The 22,341-nt window shown below is 37.3% G+C and overlaps 1 protein-coding gene across 1 annotated transcript in view; it reads right to left on the reverse strand.

Annotated features, from left to right (window-relative positions):
• Positions 1-21,893, reverse strand: part of CDK14 (cyclin dependent kinase 14) — a 723,342-nt gene extending 701,449 nt beyond the window's left edge. Inside the window, exon 1 of the mRNA XM_046020430.1 lies at positions 21,862-21,893. The gene's annotated coding sequence lies outside the window, so the exon portion shown is untranslated. The remainder of the gene's footprint in view (positions 1-21,861) is intronic.
• Between the last annotated feature and the right edge of the window lie 448 nt (positions 21,894-22,341).

Genomic DNA, 22,341 nt, shown 5'->3' on the forward strand with positions numbered 1-22,341 from the left:
AACAAAACATTTTCTTGGAACTCTATAGGGAGTTTCTCAGAACTAATAGGCAGGAATTGAAGGTGGACCTCAGGTGAGAGTAGAACCAAGGAACTGAAAGCAGTCAGGATCCTTGGCCATCACTCTTGCTTTGTGTATGCAAGTCTCTCTGTGGTCTCTAGGTCTGTCATTTTTGTTTCTTTACTCATCAACTTTATCCCTGCTCCCATCCCCTTTCTCTCTATGACCAAAGGTGAATGCAGTGGTGATGAGGCATGTGTATGAATACAGCAGACATACCCTCCATCTATGGGAACAGAGGACATTGTTTCTTAGATAACTAGGTATTCATTGTAGTTGAGTTAATGACCTGAAAAGTTTATGTTGTGATATTCACTTAAAAAAAACCCAACATGTGTATGATCCCATCCTCAATATTTTTCTTGGTTAAAAAAAAATCACACACTTCACTGGGGCATGATTTCATAGGGAAAATAATGATATATCAATTGAAATTGATAAAGTATTTTCCATTCATTCATTCATTGCCATGTACTGTTCTATATGACTCCAGGAAGTTAATTTCTTTTTTTTTTAAATATTTTATTTATTGATTTGACAGAGAGAGATCACAAGTAGGCAGAGAGGCAGGCAGAGAGAGAGAGGGAAGCAGGCTCCCTGCTGAGCAGAGAGCCCGATGCGGGACTCGATCCCAGGACCCTGAGATCATGACCTGAGCCGAAGGCAGCGGCTTAACCCACTGAGCCACCCAGGTGCCCCCAGGAAGTTAATTTCTAAGGAGCCAGAATTCTGAGCTGAAATTTTATTAACTGGGGCTAACATCAGATGGGCCACTGGAGATGGGAACTAGGAAACAAAATTTTGTACACAAATACATATCTTCTTAAATTATTAATGCAACCTGTCAATAAACAGAAAAACCAGTTTTCAAAATAGGAGTATTTATTTCCTTTCCACATGTTTGGACTGTCCTCACTGAGGACACTGATAATGAAGAATTGATGCTTTCAAGACTATAGCGTTCATTAGGTTGTTTGGCTCTTTGTGGTTTATCACACTGAGGCCTGTTTTCAGTTGGCTCAACTGTTGAGTGTTATAAATTTAGCAATACTTTAATGAGTGGATTATTGTTTGGCAGTTGAAAGCTCCTTCCACTTACAAACTAGGAGTATGTAGGTATGAGGCAGGCTAGTCCCTAGGCATATGGGGCTGACAAAGAAGAGATTGTCAAGACATTGGACATGGAACCCCCTCCCCACCAGTATATATGGAAGGGGTTAGAGGAACCCTCTTATTTGACGAGATCGGTTAGATCAAGATTAATCCCACAGTCTTAAGAAGCAGAGCAGCCCAGACATGAGTCATACATAAAACACCATTAAGAAGCCTATCAGACATGATTCTTTCAGTTGGCAAATGACAGAAATCTCACCCCAAATTGGCTTAAGCAAAAAAACAAATGAATCAGCTCATAAAATGGATAATCCCAGGATAAGGTTGGCTTTAGGTGTGGCTTATATGGAGCCTCATGTGATATAACCATAACCCAGTTACCTCCATCTCTTGATTTGGCTCGCTCCTCTCTGTTATGTTGGATTTATTATAAGACAGGTCCTACCCTCATGGTTATAAGATGGTTTCCTGCATCTAAGTGCTACCCTTAGATCCAGGCAAAATTATCCCCTCCCCTGGACTTTGCACTATAGAGAGCTCTTCTCTGGTTCTCCTCCAGCCATGCCCTCTCTCCACGGTGCAAAGAGTTTGGGAGCCAAAGGCATTACTCCCCTAGAATCTTCTCATATCCCTCTAGATTACACTCTGGGTACCACAGACCCAACAATTCTCTGCCAAAAATTTCCAAGCTAATTCTCAGCCCTATACAGGCCTCTTCCTTGAGTTAATCCACCTAAGGGCGAACTAAATTGCCAATTTGCCTACTTTTAGGTCCAAGAGTTAGTTGTTTGCAGAAGATGTGTATAGAGTTTGAATGAACAGTCTGAGCTATTCATACATGGCTTATTAGTCCTCTTATGGTACAGAATTGAGGCAGCAGTGAGAAGAGCCGATGAGCCACACTATGTGTGATTTTTTTCATGTTCCAAATTAGAAATCTAGGTCTGATCATTTGAACCTGAACTTGTAGGACATTATGAAAATACATTCATCCAGATAGGAGAAAATAACACTTTTTTATTTAACATTGCGTTTGATGTTATAATTCGTGCATATTTAGGCATATGTTTCTATGTTTAGAACATAGACCTCTATTCGTTTTATTGTTTTGTGACCTGCAAATATTAAGGTCAAACAGGCTTCAGTTATAACCTTTCAGGTTTAAATTTAACCAAAGAAGAAAAAGCAACTATCCTAAAACTTCTAGGGAAGCCCTATCATTTTCTCTACTTGGGTCATTTTAGGTCACATTCCCACCTCTGAAACAATCACTGAGGGAATAGGCTATCTTGGGTCCCAAACATCATCACCTAGGGCTTAGAAAGAGGCCTACATTGTCTACTTGACAAAAAATGGGGCAAAGGCAGATCTCAAACAAAACTTGGGACTGCTTCTGAAAGGAGTAGGAATGGTGTTTAAGGCAGGAGGCCAGCCATAATACTGGAAAATATTGTCTGGTATTCGGTTCTAAGATATCGATGACTTGTTCTATAGGATGGCCTGGCAGGACCTGGTTGATCCTAGGAAGAGAGGCATTACTCTTAGCTAAGCAAGGTGAGAAGGCAAACAGGGCAACTGAGGCAGATGCTGTATCCATGGACAAGCCCACCAGTGGAAGGGAGAGAGGAGAAAGGCAACCAAGGCACAGCAGAGACTCCAGGCTTGTTGAAAACAGATGTTTGAGTAACAGCTCAGGGATTCAGGTCTGACATGATGAGCTAACTCTGAAAAGCTAGCAGATAGTCTGTGGAATTTATGACTAAAGAGAATTGTGAGTGGAATTATGCTTGTGATAGAGGGCATCCTTGGAAAAGACAGAGGAAATGAGGCAGGGAGATGAAAATGGCTGGCTTTCCCTAACATTACTTCCAAAGACAACTCTGGTCAGAGAAAAGCTGGGGTTTTGACAGTGATATTTGCAATGTTAGAATCATTTTGACCCAAAGAGAGTTAGAACACTTTTTTAAAAAGTGCTCGGTGAGAATACCATTAATTTTAAGATTCCCAAGTCAAGTTTATATTTGCTCTGCAGTAATTTGTGACATTTTAAGCCCTTTATAAACAGGTAGCTTTTATTAATAGTCAAAAGCTTTCAATGTACTATCATTATATACATGGAGAACTAAGATACAGTTTAATTTAAGCCACAAATTGCAGGATTTACTACCTATCCCTTCCTATCACTAGCTCTATCACCTGCTTTTTAAAGTGATGTCTACATTTCTATTGGCTTGTCTGACTATAACAATTTAACTTTTGCATAAAATAAAAGTATGGTACCTTGTACATTATAGGGACTCATCAAATACTTGAGTTAGGTGGATTAAGATTAAAAACTTCCATTTCTATCAATAACTTGGAAACATTGATAGTTGTTTCTGAAAATAGAAAAAATTCCATTGGGAAAAATGTTTACTTCTCAGGGATTCTCAAGAGTGAGATAGGCCTTGCATTTCATTTAGCTTAAAACCCCATTTAATGTAAAATCCTTTTTTTTTCTTTTCTTTCTTTTTTTCTTTTTCGCTTTGAAAATAAATAACAGTAAATTCTTGAAAAGTCAGGCAACTCTGAAACATGAACTCACCCAGAGCAAGAGAAAATGGCTTTGAATCATCAGATATTAGTTACCAGGTAGTAGCAGCAACACCACAGAAAGCAAAAGAGATAGAATAGTCCTCATGACCTCCCGGTGGAAAAGACAATTCCATTTCACCTCACTTAAGCTGAAATTTCAAAACTGTAAAGTCAGAGTAGTGTGAAAGTCACCATGTTACAAAATACCTTAATAAGAAGGTCTAATGGCCCAAAGAAAAATGGGTGAGGTGGGATTGCCTGGCTTAGCCCATCTCTTTTTTTATATTGTGATCAATATAATGACAGGAATGTTGGGAGTTCCAGCCTAGGTTCTGCTACTCAGCACTTACTTGAGCTTCTTACCAATTATTTCTTCCATTATGTCAACACTGAGCACATATCAGCTTTTGATATTTGGAAAGCCTGGAAATCTTTTAATAGCTTGACCCTAGGCAACTTTTAAAACTCGTGTTCCTAGAAATTACTGTGAAAAAATTACATTAGAGTTTACTGATGTTTGCATTCCCTGGGTTATATATTGTCACTAGCAAGAAAAGTTCGGTAACTTCAGTGAAATGGTTTACGGGTTGTGAGAACCATGGGATGATAATGGAGCTGAAGGTCCCAGTTGGATCAAGTCAAAAATTCATCTTCCTCATTTTATAGTTGAGGAAACTGATGCCCGGATCAATTTCCAAGATCATTTGGCTGGTTAGTAGCAACTCCAGAGCTGGATAATTTAATTATTTCAATGACATCATCAAGGGCCTAGGTTCTTTCCAATTATCAGTTTTGCTCTTCTTTAGGTATCAAGTTTTTACAGACTTGTCTCATGATAAGAAAGTAGTGGAAGCAGCTCTGGGAATCACATTAGATATAATATTACCCAAATAAAGAAGAGGAAGATGTCTTTTTCTGGGAGAAAACCTTTCCTAGAAACTTCCCCAGATTTCTCATTTCTGACTGGTCAGAATTGGGTCATGTGACCTTTCTAAACCAATTACTGGCAAGGAAAATAAGAATGCCCTAGACCAATTAGGATTTACCTTCTGGGGCTGGGAATGGAACCGGACTCTCTGAATAGATGGTCACATGGAGGACAGTTATTTGAACAAAATCAGGGTCATTTTAACATATGTATATAAGGAAGTATATACTGAATAGGCAACCCATAGAATCTTCTACACTCTATAAGTAGCTCAGAGCCTCAAGTAACAGCTGAAGATCACTAAAAATGATTTTAGAAAGCAACAGAACTTTTCTCTGCTGTCTCTCTGCTATGCCTATTTTCCCCTTCTTCCCTGCCTTACTACCTTTTTCCTCTCTCTGCTTCCCCTAAACCGCCTATGAATCGAAATAAGTCTTCGCCACTTTGATGCCCTACTATATGCAAAGCATCATATTAATATAACTTCATTTTTAAGGAGTGTTTATTAAAATGCTATAAGCCACATTATGGACATTGGGGAGGGTATGTGATATGGTGAGTGCTGTGAAGTGTGTAAACCTGGCGATTCACAGACCTATACCGCTGGGGCTAATAATACATTATATGTTTATTTAAAAATAAAAATAAATAAAATAAATAAAATGGCTGTTATCATGGGGCACCTGGGTAGCTCATTAAGCATCTGCCTTGGACTCAGGTCATGATCCCAAGGTCTTGGGATCTAGCCCCACATCCGGCTCCCTGCCCAGCAGGAAGCCTGCTTCTCCGTCTCTCACTCCCCCTGCTTCTGTTCCCTCTTTCTCTGTCTCTCTCTGTGTCAAATAAATAAATAAAAAGTCTTGGGGCGCCTGGGTGGCTCCCAGCCCAAGGCCTTCGGCTTGGGTCATGATTCCAGGGTCCTGGGATCAAGCCCCACATAGGGCTCTCTGCTCAGCAGGGAGCGTGCTTCCTCCTCTCTCTGTGCCTGCCTCTCTGCCTATTTGTAATCTCTGTCAAATAAATAAATAAAATCTTAAAAAAAAGTTTAAAAAAATAAATAAAAAGTCTTTATAAATACATAAATACATAAATAAAATGGCTATTATCCAAAAGATTGGCGATAACAAATGTGTGGGGAAAAGGGGAACCCTTATGCACTGTTACTAGGAAAGTAAATGTGCAGCTGCTATGGAAAACAGTATGAAGTTTCCTCAAAAAATTAAAAACAGAACTATCATATGAACTATCATATGATCCAGCAATTCTACTTCTGGGTATTTCTTCAAAGAAAATGAAGTCACTCGGGATCCCTGGGTGGTTCAGTCGGTTAAGCGTCTCATCTGCCCGTCATGATCCCAAGGTCCTGGGATAGAGTCCTGTATGGAGTTCCTTGCTCTGTGGGGAACCTGCTTCTCCCTCTGCCTACAGCTCCCCCTGCTTGTGTGCGTGCGCTCTCTCTCTCTCTGACAAATAAATAAAATAAATTAAAAAAAAAAAAGAAAGTAAATGAAGTCACTCTGTCAAGGAGATATCTGCACCCCTATGTTCACTGCAGAATTATTTAAATAGCCAAGACATGGAAGCAACCTGATGAATAGAAAAGAAAATGCCATACACACACACACACACACACACACACACACACACACACACACACACACATATACATATATATACACACACACATATATATACATTTCCACACACACACAATACCGCACTATCCAACCATAAAAGAGAAGGCGATCCTGCCACTTGGAACAACATGGATGGACCTCCTTAAAGGCATTATGTTAAGTGAAGTCAGATTGAGAAAAACAAATTCTGTATGATCACACTTACATGAGGAATCTAAAAAACTGAACTCACAGGTACAGAGAACAGATTGGTGGGAAGTGGAAAGTGGGTAAAATAGGTGAAGGCAGTCAAAAGGTAGAAACCTGCAGTTATAAAATAAATAAGTTCTGGGGATATAATATATACCACAGTGACTGTAGTTAGTAATACTATATACCCCATATTTGAAAGTTGCTAAGAGAGAAGAACTTAGAAGTTTTCATCACAAGAAAAAAATTGTAACTATGTGAGGTGATGGATGCTAACAAAATTTATTGTGGCAATCGTCTTGCAATATGTATGTTTATCAAAGTATTATGTTGTATACTAATACTAAATGTAAAACAAGGTCATATGTCAATTATATCTCAATAAAGCTGAGGGAAAAACAAAAAAATGAAGGAGGTAAAGGGAGAGGGATATGGAGAAAGAAGACAAAGCTTCTCATTGGGTTTTAAGATTCTGACAATGCTTTGTTATCGTAGAGTTACACAAAATTTTACCCTTGTTATTGTGTAAGTTAATAATAATAATAATTAAATTGATTCATTTTCTTACAAAAGAGAAGTATGGCAAAGTTATATTCTTGATTAAGGGATCTGAGGGTCAGTATTTTTATACAAGTTAGCAAAACACTATGTTTAAAATGTGTGTGTGTATATATATATATATACACACACACACACACACACACCCATTATTATGTACATTTATATGTAAATAAATATATATATCAAATGACATACACTGTAACACTTCAAAAGGTATATACTAAATAGTAGAATACTGTAATCATCTCATAACATTGTACTTAATGTGGCTCAATGTCATAAAACAGTGTAAATGGTTCTTTCTCCTAAAGCAATCTAGCCTTTCTTTTTCCCTTAGTACAAATCAAATGTGTAAGACTGTAGAATGGGGAGGGTTCTTTTGGGGAAACTTTGCCAAGCATCTTTGAGGAGACAGAATGAGAGACATTTGATTAAGCATTTTGAAACATGGATGCTTTGTTCTTCTGCCCTCTTGTAAAATAAGAAAAAAGAAGAGAAAAAAAGAAAAGAAAAGAATAGAATAGAATACTGGCAATTGCAAATGTTTATAAACATTCAGTTTTTGTGTTTTTTTTTTGGTTGCAATTATCTTTTCAAATGAAATAACCCTCATCTACAGCAGTAAGTTTATGCAAGACTATATGAAAATAACCTTTCAGTTAGAATCTGTATCTAGAGTGCATGATATCCAGGGCATTATGTACTATTTTTATATGCAGTGTTGTTAGTGAAATTATTCTGAATGCTTTATTTATTCTGAAATTATTCTATAATGCTTTGTACATAGTAGGGTCTTAAATGCTATTAGGATTAAAAACTTGACATAAATTCATTCCTAAATACAGAACCTGATTTCTTATGGCTTTAGTATTTGATTTTCAGATAACTAGAAGACTGTCTTTAATAATATGTGCTTTGGGAATTTCACAATGATGAAACAAGAAGACATTTGAGCTGGAAGTCACTGGAAGTGTTTGAACCAAATAAAAGGGTAATAACAATTTTAGTATATGTGCTGCCGAAGTGAGCACTAAAAGGGTAAGAAAAAGGAAACCTATCCTTAATTTTATAACCAAACATGGATTTTCACCTTTGAGCAGTTGAGAAAGCATTTCTTCCAGAGTTATTCACTTTCATTGACAGGAAGTTTTTTCTAACACAATAACCTCTTTCTTGTGTGATTTTAGACAAACTTAAAGGAAATTTTTTTAGCTATAACATCAGAGAGAAGTGGTTTCCTTTTTTTTTTAATGATTTATTTATTTATTTTTGAGAGAGACAGAGAGACAGAGAGAGAGAGAGGAGGGGCAAAGGGAGAGGGGGAGAAATCTCAAGCAGACTCCCTGTTGAGTTCAGAGCCCAACGGGCTTTATCTCACAACCCCGAGATCATGACCTGAGCCAAAATTAAGAGTCTGACATTTAAATAACTAACCACCCAGGTGCCCCAAAGAAGCAGCTCCCTGTGAGACAAAAGCTATGTCTTTTCAAGCTTAGCTCCATTTCTTAAAGCCAAATGATCTTGGGCAATTCATTCTACTGTGGCGAGCTCATTTTTCAGATTCTTTATCCAGACAATTGGGGCACTAGAACCTGTCTGTCTCAAAGGATTCATTAGAAAATGAGAAAAACACCCTTTCCTTGAAGAAATCTGTCAAGATCACAAATAATTTAGGGTCAGACTAGGTGTCCAAGTCTAAAACTTGGTCTCTTCTTCCAAGCATAACATATAATCTCATGAGGTAAGACAAAGAAGTTTGGATAATTAGTATGAAATTTCAGTTGGCAACTAGTATTAAGCTGATCTTCTTTTTAAAATATTTTATTTTATCTTGAGAGAGAGAGAGAGTGTGCATGCACACACACTGGGGGTGGGGCAGAGGGGGATAGAGAGGGAGAGAATTTCAAGCCCAAAGGGGGCTCAATCTCATTACCCTGAGATCGCAACCCGAGCGGAAACCAAGAATCCCAGGCTTAACCGATTGGGCCACCCAGGTGCCCCTAAATTGATCTTTTTTTTTTTTATCCTTCTTCAGATTATAGCTTCCTAAGTTGAAAACCACCCAAAGTTCTGGTTAGAGTGGCAGCTCTCTCTGAATCTAGGCACTTTTTCCTCTTTTCTAAAACTTGCTTCACTCCTTTTGTCCAAAGCTGACATTTCCTAGAGCCATCTTGACTCAGCATTACCTATGCAAATCAAGGTTTCTGAAACTCAACAAGGCTAAGAAGATGTCTCCTCAGTAAGAATCACATAGGATGGTACATAAAAAAGAGTAAAGTTTTTGGCCAGACTAATGCCAGATGGGTAGAAGAGCCTTAGGAAGAATTAATCAAAGTCCATTTTAATTTATATGCTTTTCACTTTAAATCCCAATGTGGATTAATGAGCTCAGAATTATAAATGAAAGTCATTTAAAACTTCAGTGCTTCGTGGGCTGCCAATACTTCCAAATGACTGCATTCTTTCAAACTAGTCACCACGACACAGCAAAGCTTTTTTTCAATTGCTAAAACCATTTTGGATTTTTCTTTACAAATGGCTATCATAGTAAGTTCGGGCCCCCTTTTCCTTCCTGCTTTTCCATTTTTTCTTTTCCTGTGCACACAAGTTCTTTATAGTCTAAACCTGACTTTGACCAAAAACGGGTTATCTGCAACAATCAGTTACCTGTTCACATATGGCTCTGAATGCCTTTCTGCCTTTTCAAAAACAAATCCTTTGTTTCCATTCTCAGCCATCCTCAAAGAATGATGACCTGCCACTACTAAAGATGTATTTTAAATGTTTTGCAGGTTTTTAAGGACATTTCAAAGGAAGAGGCCCAAAGACTTTTTGAGTAGTATCAGCAGCACTGAAATAAGAGAATAATTTCTAATGGTAAATACTCTTACAGGAGAAAATTAATTTTGGTACTTAATTTTAGTGTTTGTTTAAAAAATGAGTAAAAAAAATCAGTCAAATTAAGTTTTTGTTATGCTTTATACATGATACACACTATGCATGCATATGTATATATATAATCTTAGAATCTCTTGCATATTTTTAAAAGAAGAGTTAGGATTGAAAGAGAGCAGCAGCAGAAAAACTAGCATGTAAAATGCCATGGGAGGGCATACCTGCTGAGAAAATATAAATGTAAAAGAGATCTGACAGACTTCCTTCATAATTTTACCCAGAAAGCAGTAATAGGGATAAAAATGCTGTAAAAGAAAAAGCAATTGCACTTCAATATTTTGAACATATTTAAAGGCTCTGGCTCCATAGTCAACCTCTGAGGATTAAAAACCTTTAAGAATCCTTCATTTTTTTCAATAATCAATTTCAATATGCGTTTATTCCATGATTTGCTAGTCTGTTTTAATTAGTGAAGTGTTTGGGATAAGTTTTACCTTCATCTACTTTAAATTTTTATGTCTTACTGATATACTTGTAAAGATTGCATTTACATTTTATCTAGGTGTTTCATTTGTTAGGTACTGCTGAAAATTCAGTCATCATAAATGCAAAACCTTTTACTCCTATAGCGCACACACACAGGGTCTTTTTAATAACTCAAAGAGCTTTCTATGCTGATGAAGTCATACTGATGAACTCAATAGGAAAATTCTAATACTATTAAGTATGACTTAAACAATTCACTGTAGAAGCCAGGCACAAGAGAGTAAGAAAAATAAATTGTAAGTGCTCAAAATATTTTGCTTTTTCTTATGCCAAGGCATATTTCTTAAATAATAGTGACAATTTTTCCTCTCTTTTGTTGGAGTACATGACAGCTACTCAGATACTGGAGCAGGTGCCAGAGATAAATGCTTCCCTATTAAAGTCAAGAATGTCAGCATCTGTGTGCAGTGATGGGCAGCCCTCTATCATTTTTGCATAAGACATCTCCTGGGAAACCTATCACCAGACCTTATTACTACCCTATCAACTTACTCTCAACTCAAATTGTTATTCTTCAAAGATCGCCAGCTGAGTTGCACTTTACTTTTTTAGATTCCCTGATAGGTGATGAAAGAAAAAAGTCAAACAGAGCACAAGAGAACAAGGTTATTCGTAATTTAACACCAAGCAAATCCAAAATCACTAATTCTTTAAATATAGTATTTTGTGATATGTTGATAATTTTTCAACCTGATTATATAAAATAAGTGAGTAAGGAAAAAAAACAGAAAAAAGTCAGTAAATAATCTTTTAAAATTCAGAATTATGGTAGATTTTAGAATGAATTATTAGGGCCATTAATGAAGATATTAATGGAAAATTCTACTATAATTACAATAAAATAAATAAAACATGGCTTAATATTTTTTATTTCCTTTGGAGTTTATTTGTAGAAGTCTTTTTTCAGGTGGTTGTAAATCAAGAGCCATACTCAAGTTGTGTGATTAAAGGATGATTTTTTTTTCATAACTTATCGGTGGTGACATGGCACACTACAGAAAACAACAGTCCATACTGAATTGTTTGAACTGAGAAATGAAACCAAAATTTATTATGGTAAAAGGAGAAAAAGATGAAACTCCTCCAAAGACATCAATTAATGAGATTTTGTAGTTTCTAGAAACAGCCGTATGTAGAGAATTAACACAAAATGGATATATTTTTAACATTCTGAAAGTTAGTATGCTTTTGAGATATGAATCGTTCTAATTAAAAAGATATATTTAAACCTGGCAAATGGTAATCTTACAAACAGGAAAACAAGTACTCCTGTTATTCTTCAAAATTTTTCTACACCTTTACCTAGACTTATGAGAACAAAGCTGCAATCTGTAACAAGTTTAATAAAACTTGAACTTCCTGGGCCCCATCTGTCTGCTCACTATCTTAGAACCAGCACTGTGTTTACAACCGAGGAACGAGGCTGATCAAAACATTACTGAATTTTAATGAGGAAACTACCTGGTATTGAAAGAAGACCTGCCTAATTTTGCTCTAAAAATCCTCCAGTATTTTCCTTAAGTTGTTAAGAGTCTTCACCCTCTTTTATTTTAAAGTATCTATAGTGTTAAAAATGTGTTTTGGTTGCATAGTATTCCATTGTGTATATATACCACAGCCATCAAAAGAAATGAAATCATGCCATTTGCGACGACGTGGATGGAACTAGAGCGTATCATGCTTAGTGAAATAAGTCAATCGGAGAAAGACAACTATCATATGATCTCCCTAATATGAGGACATGGAGAAGCAACATGGGGGGGTAGGGGGATAGGAGAAGAATAAATGAAACAAGATGGGATTGGGAGGGAGACAAACCATAAATGACTCTTAATCTCACAAAACAAACTGGGGGTTGCTGGGGGGAGGTGGGACTGGGAGAGGGGGAGGGGGCTATGGACATTGGGGAGGGTAAGTGCTATCGTGAGTGCTGTGAAATGTGTAAACCTGGCGATTCACAGACCTGTACCCCTGGGGATAAAAATACATTATATGTTTATAAAAAAAAAAAAAATTTGGAAGGGGAGGCGAACCATAAGAGACTATGGACTCTGAAAAACAACCTGAGGGTTTTGAAGGGTCAGGGGTGGGAGGTTGGGGGAACAGGTGGTGGGTAATGGGGAGGGCACGTTTTGCATGGAGCACTGGGTGTTGTGCAAAAAGAATGAATACTGTTACGCTGAAAAAATAAATAAAATGGAAAAAAAAATGTGTTTTGGTTAAACCACCCAAAGTGTCATCAACACAGACACTAATGATATCAATCATTACCTCAGATTTGCTATTCTAGGGAAGATTTTAAATAGGGGAGCAGAATTTTTTTTTTTTTTGGTCACAATAAATTTAAACAAAATTAGAATTCAAGTGTTTACTGTCTGGTAACAATGATAAGAAAACAACGTCATACATAATCTTGAGTGTAGCCGGCAATCCCTCCGCCATATTTAAATTTACATGTTGGATTCTTGAACATTCTATATTTATACCACATTATGTTCCAAAAGAAAGAACATTAATATTGTAAAACTAGCTAGGAAGGAGATTATTCAGAAGTTTTTAAAAAGTTTTTAAATTAACCATAAAATCTTGTCTCAAGAGCTTTCTCAACCCTTATGATCTCAAATTACTGAGCAAGTCATAATGTAAAAGTAATGAAATACTCTACAAAAATGTTCAATAGAATTTAAAATTTTAACTTAAGGGAATTTGAAAGTTCAATCATTTTCAAAGAGGCTGTAAGGATGATTAAAATCCTGAAGGAAGCCTGGAAGAAAAAGGACACAGTCATTACTGAAAATGTAATACAATGTTAACTCTCAGGTTTCATGTTTAGACTAGAAAGCTTAAATTCAAGGCCTTTACATCAATTTCTACAGAAATGCAATGTTTTCCAACTCATGGTCCATCCACATCCACTAAAAAGCTGTACATGGTTAATAATGACTATCAACTCGAGTTAGTCACACATACGGGGGTAAATTGGAAATGAAAAGCTTCTTCAATTACCAAAACTAACATAAATGATTTATTTCTTTCTGCTGACATGAAAGGAAAGAGTTGAATGTTGGTGAAGGATAGCATTTATGCACCCTGCCCAAAGGTCAGAGAGCTCACTCAGCATAAATAGCCCCAGAAAAGGTTCAACTTCTCAGAAAAGAAACCATCTATTCCAAAAGGTCACCCCCGTCAGCTTGACTTTTTGTCTGCTATGAGAAAATCCCATCCGAGTTGGTTACCGTAAGGCAGCCGCTGTGCTGTTGCATGACACCCTCCCGAAGAGAAGTCTCTCATCTGCACCAATGCGGCTCCTCCATTTCACACTGTTTCTTGCCTTCCTGGCACAGTCCCATGACTATGCTCTTCCATCTCAAATACCTACTCCCCTACATTTAACATAGGTTTATTAAGCCCAGCTGAAAATCACACCCTCTCAGTCAAGTCTAGTGCGACCCAAACTCCTTCTAATGGCCTACAAATGCTCACATTATCTGATCCTTGCCTCTGCCTCCAGCTCAACCCCTGGCTCACTCCAGCCACGGTGAACTTCAGTTTCTCCAAAGCACCAAGCTCTAAGCTCTGTCTCATCCCAGTCTCCACCTGGTAATGTCCCTTCCCCCTACCTTGTTCCTGGCTAACTCCCTATCATATTTTGGTGTTTGCTTATTCCCAACTCCCTCAAGGAGGCCCTTCTTATTTATCTAAAGCAGGCTCCCCACTGTCCAATTTCAGTCTCATTTTTTTCTTCCCAGCAATATAATTATATTCTTTGGTCCTCACTTTTTTTGGTATCTATGCTGGGATCATTGTCTTTCTTTCTTCCCCCCCCTTTTTTTTCTAGCTTTACTGAGCTATCATTGACATATAACGTTGTGTAAATTTAAGGTGTGCAATGTGTTGATTCGATACTTACGTATTGCAAAATGATCACCACCAGAGCCTTAGCTAACATCTCCATTAGCTCACATAATTACCATTTCTTTTTTGTGTGAGAACATTTTTGTTCTACTCTCTTAGCAACTCTGAAGTATATAACACAGTATTATTAGCTATAATCACCCTGCCATATATTAGATACTCAGAACTTTTCATTTTTTTTTAAGATATTATTTATTTATTTGAGAGAGTGAGAGTGTGCAATCAATTTCAATTCCCTTTACATAGTCTCACTGTACTCCCATTAGAGCACTTATCTAAAGTCCCGAACAACTGAATACACACAGAGACACACACACACATACACTTTACATTTGCACTAGGCAGTTAAAAGCGGAGTTGGAGGGATGCGGTCATTCTCTTTTATATATATTCTGCTGAATGCACGTAATTTTTTTTCATTTCATTTATTCACCCTAGAAAGCCCAACATCCACCTTCATTTTACACTGGAAAACTGGGCTACAAAATCATGAAGAGTCATTTGCCTTTTTTTTTTTTAGTTGATGTGTATGATAAATGGGGTTCTGAAAACCATAGATATTTAGAGTTTTCACAATTCCTTAGACAGCTTCTAATCAAGGGAAGACCAACTCAGACACAGTATTCCCTACCTCTTCCAGAGTGGAGATATTGCTAATAGATCCCAGTGTTCTTTCCCACTGAGCCAGAGCATTCCTCAGATTCCTTCCCTACATGGTGCTCCAGGCAACCTCCATCCTGTCAGATAAACCATTTATTATACATGACCCTTCCCATAGGATAGAAAATGTATCCTGCAATTGAAGGCACTTTAGAAAGCTATAATCTATTTTCCGCTACCGTAGTGCTTAGTACTAAGCAAAGTGCTTTTTAGTATCCTGAAACATCTTAATAGTATAAAAACATGACTGCAATTTATAAAACCGACTATGTGTATGGAAGCTCTTGCTTATGGCATGTGTGTGGGGCTCCTGACCACCCTTTTTCCTTCACCTCAGCATCACTACCTCCTGGCTCACTCACTAAGTGAGTTGTTCCTCCATCTTTTTGCCACATCCTAGATAAAAGGTCATCCTAGAGAAGCCATCCTTGCCCTTCTGTTCTTCTCTTGACATACTCTACAGTCATTTTCACCCACATCTGTGACCTCATATAGACCATTTCCTCATTTAGGTCTCTAGCTCAAATTTCCCCTGTGTCACACCCATGCTCCCAACTCTTTTTTTTTTTTTTTAAGTTTTATTTAAGTAATCTCTACACCCAACATGGGGCTCGAACTCATGACCCCGAGAGATCAAGAGTCGTGCACTCCTCCCACTGAGCCAGCCAGGCTCTCCCCCTGTCCCTGATCATGCTCTCAACTCTGGAGTTTCAACGTGCACGTCTTGTTATTACCACAAATTCAACATAAAAAACGTCATCCTTGTCACCAAAATTCACATAGAATCTGCTTTTTCACTTTCATGACCTTCGTTGCATATTCTGCTTCCTCTTCCAAAAATTCTCTCCTCTAACAGCTCCAATCTCTGCCTGTAGATATGCTGTCCACCCTCAAACTCAGCTGAGAAGCAAACACGGCCACAAGACCGTGTACTTGATCCTGCAAACACAGGTTCTCTAGACTTTAACTCAACTCTCAGGCACCTGTGGACCCCTATTATGGAAACTACTATATTCTATACTATGGAAACTTTTACTTATCTCAAGGGCTTACCTTCCTTAAAAGATCTTAAAGTATCTTAAGTTACCCTCTAAGTTTCCTTTATGTGTTCTCGAGTGCCTACAGAACTATAGTGACATTATAGGCTTATAATATACAATAATAGAATCATTTATTGAGTACTTATATGTGCTAGGTACTATTAAAAAAGCGCTGTACATACAGTATTTAAGTTACTTTTCACACAACTTTTATAGTGTTATTATTTCCCTTTTAGATAGGAAGACTTAGTATTTAAATAATTTGTTTAGTATTAACTAGCTACAGGTAATGGGAAGAGAGTAGAACCCAGAGAACTCGTAGAACCCAGGAATTTGCTGGTTTGGGGACTGGACTTTTCTTTTAAGATTTTATTTATTTATTTGACAGAGAGACAGAGACAGGGAGGGAGGGAATACAAGCAGGAGGAGTGGGAGGGGGAGAAGCAGGCTTCCTGCAGAGCAGGGAGCCCCATGTGGGGCTCTATCTCAGGACCCTGGCATCATGACCTGAGCCCAAGGCAGATGCTTAACCATTGAGCCACCAGGTGCCCCAGGGAACTGGACTCTTTCGACTTGATGGGGATATCTTGTCTGGCTCTTTCCCGTGCTCAAGCGCTACCATTTGTTGATTATATATTATATTTCAGGAGCTTTTCCTACATTATTCCTAAGCTTCCTCCAAAATGATTATTATTATTCCTATATGCATGAAGAATCAAAGCTCAAAGATGTTAAGCTATTTACCTTATATCTCACAGCTAAAAATTCCAGATGCAACTTTTAAACCCGACCACCTAACTCCCCTGTTCCCCTCACCAAAAAAAATCACTTGTCATATTTTAGGGGTCCCTCAAGAAAAAAAAAATACTACTCCCTATATAATTATAATAGTAATTATTATTACTTTATTAGTCACAGGGTGTCATTTATGTGGTTCTATTTCATTTAGATATCCTTTTGCTAGAACCATCACTGTATACATTTATAGAAAAAAGTGTTACTCCTGCGTTTTATTTTGTCAACTTTTTTCTTTACAAATTGACCACACAATCCTACATAATCCTATAAATAACTTGGCTTAAAAAAAAAAAAAAGCTTGTTCTTCCAAGAACTTGATGGAGTTTAACATTAAAATGATCTTTATATCAGAAAGATAAAAGTTATTGATATAAAACGATTGCTTATATAAATAAAACTAGGTCAGGAATATGCTGAGGGGTCTTATATTTAGTACTTGTCTTTATTAATTTCACCAGATCATAATGTTTTGCCTGATACTTCCATTTTTTTAAAAGATTTTATTTATTTATTTGACAGACAGAAATCATAAGTAGGCAGAGAGGCAGGCACAGAGCATAGAGAAGAGAGCCCTATGCGATGCAGGGGCTCCATCCCAGGACCGTGGGATCATGACCCTTTCAGGGGCCCCACCTGATACATGTATTGCATTCAGCTTGGAAGGTCAAGATACAATACTATACCTAAAGAAATAAGTAGGTACTGATATAAGTAGGTACTGATATAAATGCCAAAATGAATCTGAACTAAATGCCATGCGCAGAGAGAAACAGAGGGAAAAGGAAAGATGCAGGATCAGAATTAACATTAGATTTTAAAGGAATACAAGAATATAATTTTGAAAAGGAAAAGTTAGGGGTTGGTAATTTTATTAGAAATTGCCTGACTTATTTATGAGAAAACAATACTCAATACGGAATTAACATGTATGCAGTAACTACCGAGATAAGTAAAAAACACTTAAAATACAGATATTATTTAAAGTCACATGACTTGAATGTCATTATTCAATTTTGCTATGCTTACTATTTGGGAAAATCCTATTGGTTTTAATGGGGAAAAATGCAGGTGAATGTTGAAAATTAATAAAAAGAAAATCTTCCCAAGCAAAGAAATAACTCCAAAAGAGTATCCCTCCATTATAAATAAGTACCAGTTTCTAGAGCTCTTGGAGGATTGTGAGTGAAACTAGACACACTTGCAATGCATTATAAATGTGTAATTACCATTTAAATGGAGGGAGAAAAACTGGTGAGTGAAAGGAGAAAAAGGCATTTTCTTATAGCCAACCAGACGCTGGCATTTCAGGCAAGGATCTTCTAATCTACAGAGTCAGGTTAACAAAGCTATTGTCATTCTGCCACTCACCCTCAGCCTTGTAAATGTTGCTCTCTGCCACCAGAAGGAAACACAGGTTAAGTCTTTCTCCTCGATTACCAGTCACAGTTTGCTCATTAGGCTCTGGTATGCCTAATATGTAATTCAACAGTGCATGTTTCCCGAAAGACAGCTAAGAGATATAAAGACTTGTCCTGATGCTCCCTTTTTAATTACTTGGGCACCCAAATCATAAAAGGAAATGAAATTCTGAAGCAAATTTCTAATGACTATACAATTGTGATTGTTAATCTCTTCTCTCCTACAGTCCAACAAAGGCTTTCCTTAGTCACATCCCTGTCTGTGGGTTTGGCTGGGTGGCAACTTGTGAAAAACATGCCTTATTCTAAAAAGGCACTGAACATCTTTTTCAAATGAGTTTAAAATGTGTCACATAGATTTTAAAACTCTGGAAAAGAACCAAATGTGTTTTTATCAGGTAACTGTGAAATAAAGTATAGGAGGGTAAAAGATTTGTCAAAAAACCACACAAATTATGTAGAAAGATCCCTTCTCTGTCACATGTGTATTCCAGAAGTCTAATCTATTCCTTTGGGTTGCTGCTACATTTCTTATCATGAGATTAGCTACTTTTTAGGATGTGTTTGTTGAAACCCATTTGGATTTATCAGGGCAGCACATATTGGTTGGATTAATCATTGCTTCTATCTCAAAAAAACTGATTATTTCCAAAGCAAGCATATAAATGTGAAGCATGAAGAACTTAGGAAATTGTGAAGTGAAAGGCTGTGCATAATCAACCATGTGACAGAAGTGATAGGATTATGAGTTACAAGTGACTACTTTATTCTAGCTTTCTCTTTGTATCTTCCTCTGGCTATTTTACTTGGTATCTTTAAAAAAAATTGTCACAGTGGTGCCTGGGTGCTTCAGTCGGCTAAGCATCTGACTCTTGATTTTGGCTCAGGTCATAATCTCATCTCAGGGTAGTGAAATAGAGCCCCCTATTGGGCTCCACATTAAGCATGGAGCCTGCTAAGATTTTCTCTCTCTCCTCCCTCCCTTGCTAGTGCTCACATTCTTACTCTCTATCCAAAAAAATAAAAATAAAAATAAAAAATAATCACAAATCAGTGTAATGAGTTAGTTAAGCACAGCCATTCAGTGGTCTTTCCTGTCATCTAAACCAGGAGTCCACAAACAGTAACTCAGACCAAGTCTGGCCCTCTGCATATTTTTGTAAATAAAATTTTATTGGGACACAGTCATGTATATTTGTTCATGTATTGTCCATGGCTAATTTTGCACAATGACAGCAAAGCTGAGTAGAAGAAAGACCCCCAAAGCCTAAAATATTTACTATCCAGCCCTTTATAGAAAATGTTTGCTATTCTGTCTTTTAAACTGTTGTATCTCTCAGTGTTCCAGAAGGAAATTATACTCTCTGGCCACAACCTACTCGCCCAGTTTCTGTCCTTTTAGATCTGCTTGTTTCTACTTCCTCGAGACATCCTATTTTTCAATTATCTTCTTTTTCGAGTAAACCTACTATCATCAGTTTATATATCTTTTTCTTCCCAGTCACTATCACAACTAATTCCATTCCAAAATTTATTTAATCTGAAAATAAAACTGATCTCATTGACCCAGTCTCTGCATTGGGTCAAATCATTATCATCATCGTCAATTCAATGACGATGGAAAGACAGAATTAAAAGAAATGTCAATATTTACTTAGGTTGTATAGAAAGCATTAAAGTGGTAAAGGAGGACTGTGCCCTTAATAAGCAGTAGAAAATTTCAAAATCCTGGCTTCTCAGCATCACTATTCTTAGTATTCCTGAAAATCAGTAACAGCTGCTATGGTAGATGCTCCAGGACACTGCCCAGACCGCCCCTTCGGGATCATGGCACTCATTCTTCCAGCTGCCACACTCTTTTTAGCAATTGCCTTCAGAGGGAGTCGCCTCACTCAACATTAAGCCTTCTTTTAGAAAGTGTCCCACATCTAAGACGGTTGTTTGGGGTTGGGGCTCCTATGCCTCAATTTGGGAGGCCATTCAGGTTCCAGAGCTCACCATAAGATTGTTCCAGGCCTCAGTGGTGACCGTATGATGATTCAACTGTTCCCTCTGCCCACGTCTGTTTCTCTCTCTTACAACTGTTTTTTCCTACAAGCATTCCTAAGGGAAGTCCTGCAGGCCAATCTCTGCCTTGGAGCCTATTTAGCAGGGAACCCAGTTTAAGACAGCTGCTTTCTTCAAATGCTTTCTCAACCCCGTCTCATCACCTGAGCGAAAGCTTCCCCAGTCCCAGTCTTACTTTTTATGTCTCTCTCCTCACAGTCTTGTGTCCTAACAAGCCTGGCCAATTCCTTTTCTCTTAGTAGAATTCACTATCTTTTCTTTAAGTTTAGTAATTAGATATCAAAAAGAATCTGTAAGTATTTCTATAATTTGTGATAGTATGTTTTTAATGTCATATTCTAAGATTTTAAGGTGTTGCCATATTGAAGCTTTGGACTGAATATCAGGTCTAATTTTTAAATATTTCACTGTTTTATTTTTAACAGAATATCTAACCAAAAAGCATTAAAAATTGTGTCTTTAACATTATGTACTTCAAAGTCTTTATATGATTATTATAGGGTCAACTGTATAGTGCAAGCTCTTCTGCAAATATTTTTTCCCTGCAATAGCATTTTGATTCAAAGTGAAATGCTCTGGTACAAAAGTTAGACAACAACACAGCATGTGAAGACATTGAACATTTTAAATAATCCTATTATCATCAAGTTCCTCTTTGATGATTCTGCTTCTGGAAGGAAGGAAGGAAAAAGAAAGGAAAGAAAGAAGAAAAAGAAGAAATGGAAAGAGCAAGAAAGACAAGAGAAAGAAGGGGGGAAGGGCAGGGAGGGAAAGGGAGAGGAGGGGAAAGCTAAGTTGCAAGAAAATAAAGAGGAAATCATTTAAACTCACTAATTACTTTGCATCACACACACACACACACACACACACACACACACACACACACACACCCCAAGCCAAATTAGCAACTGTTTCCATCCAAGTGACTGTCCCAAGCTGTTCATCATCCAACATGCTGGAGATGTTGATACGAGGGTGCAAGAACAGGATGCGGGTTTGGGCAGGATGACTTTTATACACTGAGATATAAGTGCCAAGATTCTGTGACTACACTAGGAACATTGGTGGTAACAATAGTAACAATGTCAGAGAAAATTCCAAAAATTATACCTGCAAAATCTCATTTTGTCCTCAGAGCTATCCAATGATTTAGTCATTATTATTAGTTAATATTAACAAATGAGTAAACTAAAGCAGAGACAGATTTAGTTAGTTATCCAATATGACATTCTTCGTCAATGAAGCTCAGATTTCAAATAAGGCAGCCTGAATAAGCCGTTATATTTCCTTTTTCTGCTGCCTTCTGTTAAATGTTTTCAGGCACTGAAAATCATTTACATTGTACAGATTTGGTTTCCACTTACTTTCTTAATAACTCTGATTATATTTCTTAACAGTTGCTTAATAAGAGGAGGGAAAAGGCATGCAGACAATTCATGCAATACAACTGGGAAGCTTACCGTTGAAGAAACCCTCTTTCTCTGGAAATCTATCTTTTCCAGTTATCTATTCATCATAGTCTATGAAAAAAGAAAACCAATTTACCTTTGCAAAGTCTTTCTGAAAAGTCAACAATGACTTACCTAACTTTTAAAATGCTAAACACAAAATATTTGTAAATAACAATAGGATCTCTACTCTGGGATTTTAATTTTACTGTAATTTTAACATTTAGGGCTCCGAGTGACTTAAGGTCTTCACCGACTTGGGTACGAATTTAACAAAGAGGAAAAGGTCAAATATTTTGTGGTGACCACAAGACTAATTGTCTCCATGACAGAAAATCTGTGGAGGCTCAATGGACCCATAATCTCACCAAATCATCTTCTGAATTCACTGCTGGAGAAGCATAGACCAAGGACTGAGAGGGGGGATATCACCACCACTCCTGGAACACAACTGTGGGTGAGGAGCATCAAGGTCAAATAATACAGAGTATA

This window comes from Meles meles, chromosome 10, assembly GCF_922984935.1.
Source record: "Meles meles chromosome 10, mMelMel3.1 paternal haplotype, whole genome shotgun sequence".
Lineage (NCBI taxonomy): Eukaryota > Metazoa > Chordata > Mammalia > Carnivora > Mustelidae > Meles > Meles meles.